Here is an 8,473-nt window from a genome sequence, read left to right on the forward strand (position 1 = left end):
ATAGTGAAACCCCGTCACTACCAAAAACTACAAAAATTAGTCAGGTGCAGGGGTAGGCACCTGTAATCCCAGCTACTCGGGAGGCTGAGGCAGGAGAATCACTTGAACCTGGGCGGCAGGGGTTGCAGTGAGCCGAGATCATGCCACTGCACTCCAGCCTGGTGACAGTGAGAGTCGTCAAAGAAAAAAGGAAGGGAGGAAGTAAGGAGGAAGGAAGGGAGGGAGGGAGGGAGGGAAGGAAGGAAGGAAGGAAAGAAGGAAGGAAGGAAGGAAGGAAGGAAGGAAGGAAGGAAGGAAGGAAGGAAGGAAGGAAGGAAGGAAGGAAGGAAGGAAACAGAATAATTTAAAACAAAGCCTCAGGGGTCCAGAGAAAAAAGAGGGAAAAAGGAGCTCCTGGGGATATATAGATGGAGAAGGTGGAGAAGCAGCTACCAAAGAGGTAGTGGGAGAACTAGGATTGAGCCTGCTGTGACTACTGCCAGAGGAGGGGTTTCTAGGAGAGTATCACCAGTGGTCAGATATGGCCAGAGAGGAGGATGAGGAACAAGAAAGGCCCAGTGCCTTTTATGTGGCAGAAGCTTAAAACGTCTTTCATGTATGGAAGATGATGACGGCAAGACCTCCCCCATGAGGGGAGCCATGCACCACGAGCCTCCCTCCCCCAACTCAGCTAGTCCCATCAGCCCAACCCATCTGTGTGTTCCCTCCAGACGCCTACAGGGAATAGCTCAGAACAGACAGAAGCTGAAGCCAGGCTCCCGCCAGCCTTGGGAGAGGTGAGGCCTTCTCCAACAGCCACGCCATTCTCTCTTTCTCTGATCAAGGCACAGTAGAGCCATTGATCTTGGCTGGGGTGAGAGGTCAGCAGAGGGCATTGGGGCCTGAGCTGCCAGGCCCGGTAAGGTCCCTTCTGTCCTCATGCATCTCTTAACCACTGCAATTTTGTCTTGGAGTCCGTGTTCCCTTACCAGCCCCTGCCCAGCCCTTACTACTCCCACTCCCCTTTGCCCACAAGACCCCCTCATTGGCCCAGAGCATAGACTTTGTGTGCTCTCCCCTGAGGGCCAGAGGAGTGGGGAGTCCTGCATCTGGAAATCTCTCCACTCTGGGCCTCTGCCTACAGATGAGCTTTTAGGCCCTGCTGCATCTGATCCCCTCTAGAGAAAATGGAACAGGGGCTCCTCTCTTCTGAAGGACAGTCAGGGTCATGTGTGGAAGTCCTCTGGGTTAAACCCTCACTCCCAGGAAGTCCACACACATACATCTTTTTATTAATCTAACATAGTTTAAATCCACATCAATCTGAGTACATTTTTCCTGGACATTTTAATCTTTCATCCACAAATGCTAGAAGACATTTTGTTTCTCTCAAGTACTAAACATCTGCAATATGCCAATCACTGTGCTGGGCCCAATAGGGAAAACAAATACAAGTAAGACACAATCTCTGCCCCTCAAATCGCTTACAATTAAGCTGGGGAGATGGATGAGGTGGTACAGCACAAAACAGGCAAAACAGCAGCAAACAATACCACATTCTATCTAACTTGGGGCTACCTCATGTGCTCCAGGAATTCTGAATGGAAGAAACAGTAAATTTGGAAGACATATTTTAGAAACTGGGCCTTAAAGGATACGTAGGCTATAGATAGATGAGAGAAAGAAGGAAAAGCATTCCTTGTGGTCAAACTACATGAGCAAATGCACAGAGGAGAAACAGTGGGCAGCCCACCACATGAGAAAAAGGCCTTCCTATAAAGAAGGCAGCAAAATTTGGGTGGATGGTGCAGTCGTCAAAGGACACAAACACCAGACAAGAGCATACTGCTTCTCAGGCCTTTATCATCTTGGTGACTCTCTGATGGATATGCTCAAGGTCCCTTTTCATCTATTTGAATATTGATGTCAAGTTTCCATAGCTTAGTGGCCTTGAAAACTCCAGATGTGAATGCAAATTCAGGAAGCCCTTGAATGCTTTTCAGTTAGTGCTCAGGATGTTTCCTGGATGGGGGTCTGTGGATGAAGTCACTCTTAACCTGTCTGGTTTGCTGAACTCAGCTACGCTATCCCAACTCTAAAACGAAGAATACCTACCTTGTAGCAAAGTCATGAGGACTAAATAAAAGAGCAAAGATCTTTGTAATTTCTCAAGCATTATATAGAGGAGCAGTGGAAGTAGGAATGCCTTTTGCAACCTATGTCCCTTATTTAGGCATCAAAGCAACTTGCTAAACTCTCAAAGCACAGCACCATCTGGAGATAAAAATTTAAGTTATAGTCTACAAAGTCCAACATGCCTCCCATAGGACTCACAGGTAACCCTTTATAGGGTTTTGTTGTTTGGTGGAAGGTTGGGGGAAAGATTGGCAACTGAAGCTCCGTGATGGTATTTTACTGCATGATTTTCCATTTTTGTGTTCAAATTATAATTTGACTTTAAGCAGAGGACCTGTGCTGATTTAAAATATTTATTCAGGTCAGGCAAATGGCTCACACCTGTAATCCCAGCACTTTGGGAGGCCGAGGTGGGTGGATCACGAGGTCAGGAGTTTGAGACCAGCCTGGCCAACATGGTGAAACCCTCTTTTTTTTTTTTTTTTTTTTTTTTTTTTTTTTTGAGACGGAGTCTGGCTCTGTCACCCAGGCTGGAGTGCAGTGGCGCGATCTCGGCTCACTGCAAGCTCCGCCTCCCGGGTTTACGCCATTCTCCTGCCTCAGCCTCCCGAGTAGCTGGGACTACAGGCGCCCGCCACCTCGCCCAGCTAGTTTTTTTTTTTTGTATTTTTTAGTAGAGACGGGGTTTCACCGTGTTAGCCAGGATGGTCTCGATCTCCTGACCTCGTGATCCGCCCGTCTCGGCCTCCCAAAGTGCTGGGATTACAGGCTTGAGCCACCGTGCCCAGCCACCCTGTTTCTACTAAAAAAAAAAAATTACAAAAATTAGCCAGGCGGCCGGGCGCGGTGGCTCAAGCCTGTAATCCCAGCACTTTGGGAGGCCGAGACGGGCGGATCACGAGGTCAGGAGATCGAGACCATCCTGGCTAACACGGTGAAACCCCGTCTCTACTAAAAAATACAAAAAACTAGCCGGGCGAGGTGGCGGGCGCCTGTAGTCCCAGCTACTTGGGAGGCTGAGGCAGGAGAATGGCGTAAACCCGGGAGGCGGAGCTTGCAGTGAGCTGAGATCCGGCCACTGCACTCCAGCCCGGGCGACAGAGCGAAACTACGTCTCAAAAAAATAAAAAATAAAAAATAAAAAAAAAAATTAGCCAGGCATGGTGGTGGGCGCCTGTAATTCCAGCTACTTGGGAGGCTGAGGCGGGAGAATCACTTGAACCCGGGAGGCAGAGGTTGCAGTGAGCAGAGATCATGCCACTGCACTCCAGCCTGGGTGATAGCATGAGACTCTGTCTCAAAAAAATAAATAAATAGGCCGGGCGTGGTGGCGCAAGGCTGTAATCCCAGCACTTTGGGAGGCCGAGACAGGCAGATCACGAGGTCAGGAGATCGAGGCCATCCTGGCTAACACGGTGAAACCCCGTCTCTACTACAAAAAAATACAAAAAAACTAGCCGGGCGAGGTGGCGGGCGCCTGTAGTCTCAGCTACTCGAGAGGCTGAGGCAGGAGAATGGCGTGAACCCGGGAGGCGGAGCTTGCAGTGAGCCGAGATCCGGCCACTGCACTCCAGCCTGGGCGACAGAGCGAGACTCCGTCTCAAAAAAAATTAAATAAATAAATAAATAAATAAATAAGGCCCAGTGCCTTATTTAGTGGCTCACAGTGGCTCACAGCTGTAATCCCAGCACTTTGGGAGGCCAAGGCGGGCAGATCACCTGAGGTCAGGAGTTCAAGACCAGCCTGACCAACATGGAGAAACCCGTCTCTACTAAAAATACAAAATTAGCTGGGCGTGGTGGCACATGCCTATAATCCGAGCTACTCAGGAGGCTGAGGCAGGAGAATCACTTGAACCCAGGAAGCAGAGGTTGCAGTGAGCCGAGATCACACCATTGCACCCCAGTCTGAGCAACAAGAGCGAAACACTGTCTCCAAAAAAATAAATAAATAAATATAATACTTATTCAGAAAGGAAAGTGCCAGTGTAGGGCTAGGCTCTGGAGACCAACAAAGATGGGTGCTTGGGGGAGGCTAGGAGAGATGCTAAGGAAAGGGTGGTAACAGAGGGTGCTCTCAGCCAGTTGTGGTGGCTCACACCTATAATCCTAGCACTTTGGGAGGCCAAGGAGGGAGGATCACTTGAGCCCAGTAGTTCAAGACCAGCTGGACAACATAGCAAGACCCCATCTCTACAAAAAATACAAAACTTAGCTGGGCATAGTGGCACATACCTGTAGTCTCAGCTAATCAAGAGGATCATTTGAGCTCAGGAGGTTGAGGCTGCAGTGAGCTGTGATGGCACCACTATACTCCAGCATGGGCAACAGAGCCAGACCCTGTCTCAAAACAAAACAAAACAGAGTGCCCTGGCATTTTTCTCCTGCCAGCAAAGCTAATGGTGTTAGGTACCTTGAAGGTACCTGTGAGGAGGGCTCGTTTTGAATTTTTTTTTTTTTTTTTTTTTTTTTTGAGACGGAGTCTCGCTCTGTCACCCAGGCTGCAGTGCAGTGGCTGGATCTCAGCTCACTCACTGCAAGCTCTGCCTCCCAGGTTTACGCCATTCTCCTGCCCCAGCCTCCCAAGTAGCTGGGACTACAGGCACCCGCCACCTCGCCCAACTAGTTTTCTGTATTTTTTAGTAGAGACGGGGTTTCACCATGTTAGCCAGGATGGTCTCAATCTCCTGACCTCGTGATCCGCCCATCTTGGCCTCCCAAAGTGCTGGGATTACAGGCTTGAGCCACTGCGCCCAGCCTCATTTTGATTTTTCAAAACCATCTGGTTAAAATCTAACTATATGGACAGAGTCTCCAGCATAAAGAGATTGGGCTAGTGGGATTTGTTTTCCTGAAAACTAGGCAGGTTATAGGTGACCCAAGACCTTGTGAGCTTGGGGCTTTAGCCCAGGAACAATTTATTTATTTAAAAATGAAGATTTATTTTCACCATTGCACCGCCCTTGCTTTTCCCCATAAACCTTGAGCTCTGAAGTTGGGGAGAATGAAAGTCAGCTAGAAAATCGAGTGAGTAAGCATCCAAAGGAATGAAAATACTGAGGAAAGTAATAAGCCAAGTTCCAAACCCTTCTCAATGAATTCTCACAACATCCCTATGAGATAGTTGTTACCGTTTCCTTTTTACAGATGAAGTGTGAGAGAAGTGAAGTAACTTACCCAAGCTTATTCAGCTAGTTTGTAAGGGAAGAGGGATCTGAACCATGCTGTGTGGTTCCAGAGTGTGACACTCAGCTACAGGGTGGAGGTCCCCTAGCTTGCTTATGCTCTGGAGTTGAGAGGAGGCAAATTCTTAGCACCACTAATTCTAAGCAAATAGGCTTCCTGATGCCTGAAAGCCGACTGAAACTCTCATCCTTTCTGGAACATTGGCAAGTTTGACAGGTCTCCGATTGTCAAGGTCATTGTTCCCCCTTTCTACAATCTGGCAGTGACTGGCTCCTTTCCAGTGTTCAGGCACCTCATCCATCTACCCATTGCTCTCAAAAATAACTGCTTAATGGCTCTCCAGCAACTCCAGCCAACTCCTTACGGGCTCTTGAGAGCAGATCATCTGAACAACTAATAGACTTCATCCAACTTTTTGAAGTGATCTTTGATCAGCTCTTTCCTTGCCCCCACCTTCCCACATAATCTAAGTTGGTTGGTCTGCTTTACCTCACTTTCACAGACCTATCTCAACCAAGGGCATACCGGAGAGCAAACCAGTCCTGGATATAAAGCCCAAAAGTTAGGAGAGAGGGGAAAGGATGTCTGAAGCTAGAAGATTCAGATATGCAGCTTCTCAGACCGGAATTCCTTTCCTGCATCCAGCTCGTGACTATTGCCTTCACCTGGCTGCCATGGAAACATCAGTCTCTGGTGGATGGCAAGCAGCACTTTAGAAAGAAAGTATCACAGGCTACCATGGTAACATCAAAAAGAGTAAAGCTGCATCTTCTCTCCTTGTGGAGTGAGGAAGGAATGGATGAGGCTGCTGGGAAAAGCGGCCTAGAAGGGGCAGCCTTTGGAAAGCTTGGTGCTGACTTTAACACAGAGAACATTCATTCAATTCTACAGACATTTAATATGTGCAAGGCAAAGCAAGCATGAGAAAGACATCTAAGTCTGGTCTCACCAGGCTGTAACCATCGAGTAATGCAATTTTCAATAAAATAATTTTTACTGAAATTATTTTATTTACTAAATAAAAGTAGAGTAAGATGACCCACAAGAGGACAAAGAATACTGAAAAGAGAGATTAACTCCACCTAGGAAAGCTTCAAGGTCTTCAAGGACAGGACTTTTATCAGCAGAAGGAGGAAAGGAAGAGAAATGCCTGGCAGGATGGATCACTTCCATGCCTCTAGCAAGATACTGAGCCTACAGTAGGTCTGGCCTTAAGCTGCTTCAAGATAAGGTCTGAGGCTGGCTTCACAATGCACATGTCCATGCTCTCTCCCAGGGCCCTTGTAGCAGAAAAAGAGCACCTTCAAGGTTCACCCACAAACACTGTCACTCAAGATAAGCAAAGACATGGCAGTGGAAAAATTCTGAGTCTACTGAGAGCTATGGGTGCAGGGATAGGAAATGTGACACTTCCTCACTGACTCTAAGGCCTTGTCTTCTGTGGTGGTGCTGAGAGGCAGGTAAGGTTAAGATCAAGGGATCTGAAGCCAGAGTACTTGGATTGGAATCCCTAACTTGCTAACTTTGTGCTTATGGGGAAAATTATTTAACCTATTTGGATATGCTTCCTTGTTTACAAAGTAAAGATAATAAACTACTTTAGAGGATTGTTGTGAGGATTTGGTGACTTAATACACATAAAATGATTAGAACACCTAACCTACAACCAACCTTGCATAAATGTTAACAATGACCATTATGCCACCTCCTGTCACCTCACCTTTCAGAGTCTCTTTTCACTGTCCAAGTGTTGCTGCCTGATTTTCACTAAAGCCTTTCCATTACAGGGAAAAGAGGGACTGTGATATAATTCCATCCTTCCAGGTTTTTTTTTTTTTTTTTTTTTTTGAGACGGAGTCTCGCTCTGTCACCCAGGCTGGAGTGCAGTGGCCAGATCTCTGCTCACTGCAAGTTCTGCCTCCCAGGTTTATGCCATTCTCCTGCCTTAGCCTCCCGAGTAGCTGGGACTACAGGTGCCCGCCACCTCGCCTGGCTAGTTTTTTGTATTTTTTAGTAGAGACGGTGTTTCACCGTGTTAGCCAGGATGGTCTCGATCTCCTGACCTCATGATCTGCCCGTCTCGGCCTTCCAAAGTGCTGGGATTACAGGCTTGAGCCACCGCGCCCGGCCCCATCCTTCCAAGTTTTTACTCAATTCCCTTCATCATATGCTCCAGGACTAAAGGTTCACAGGTCAAGCCTCTGCTTCTACTGGTAACTCCTATCTGGGGGGTTGTTGGGAGTCTGAGGAAGCAGGCAGAATTCCTGTGTCAAGAGCACAGCAGTTTAAAGAACAGGGAAGAAATGTCACCACCTTAGAGAATATAGAAGCATAGACTGGAAGCCAAAAATCAGGTGAGAATCTTTTGTAGAACTGAGGACTGGTAGGGAAATTCTAACTATGCTGGGCAAAGGATCTGGGTCACAATGTCACCCCTACCCTGCCAGCCATCATGTGCAGGTAGATGTTGAGGGAAGTTTCTTTTACCTTAAGCTGGGTCCAGAGTCTGTTCACTGCCCACTTCTCTCCACTCTAACCACTACGTATGGAGGGATGAGTAACAAGAAGGCACTGAGTTACATACTGACACCAACTGTCACTCACTAGATGCCATCACCTTATATGGAGTAAGACTGGAAATTGTCTTAGATATTTCCTTATTTCCAACATTGTCTCTCTCCCAGCAAGAGGCTACATGAGGAACTAAGAATAAGAAAGAACTGAGGTGGAAGGATCCGGGTGTAGGAAGGTCAAAGTAGCTAGGGATGGAAACATAAGGAAACCAAGCAGAGGAAGGCAGGGAGGCAAGGCCTGTGGATATTTATAATAGTCTGAAGGAGCCAAGCCAGCCCTGAGAAGATCCAGTTCATGGCCTCAGGATGACTAACAAAAATGGTACCCACTGCACTTCTCAAGATGCATTAGAAGCCAAATCAATAACTGTAGGGGTGCTGGGTCATAGCCAGCAGCTTTTATCTAAAAATAGTGCACCCTCCTTCCCTTCCCCAGGTCCAGAAAGCAAACTAGGATCAGATGGGGGAAGGGATGGGGGTGGTAACCAGGAGAACAGCAACATCAGCTGAGATCTAGGCCTGGAAGAATCAGAAATGCTGTGATTTGAATGTGTGCCCCAAAAGTTCACATTGGAAATTTGACTCCCAATGCAACAGTG

The sequence above is a fragment of the Macaca mulatta genome, chromosome 7 (assembly GCF_049350105.2).
Source record: "Macaca mulatta isolate MMU2019108-1 chromosome 7, T2T-MMU8v2.0, whole genome shotgun sequence".
Lineage (NCBI taxonomy): Eukaryota > Metazoa > Chordata > Mammalia > Primates > Cercopithecidae > Macaca > Macaca mulatta.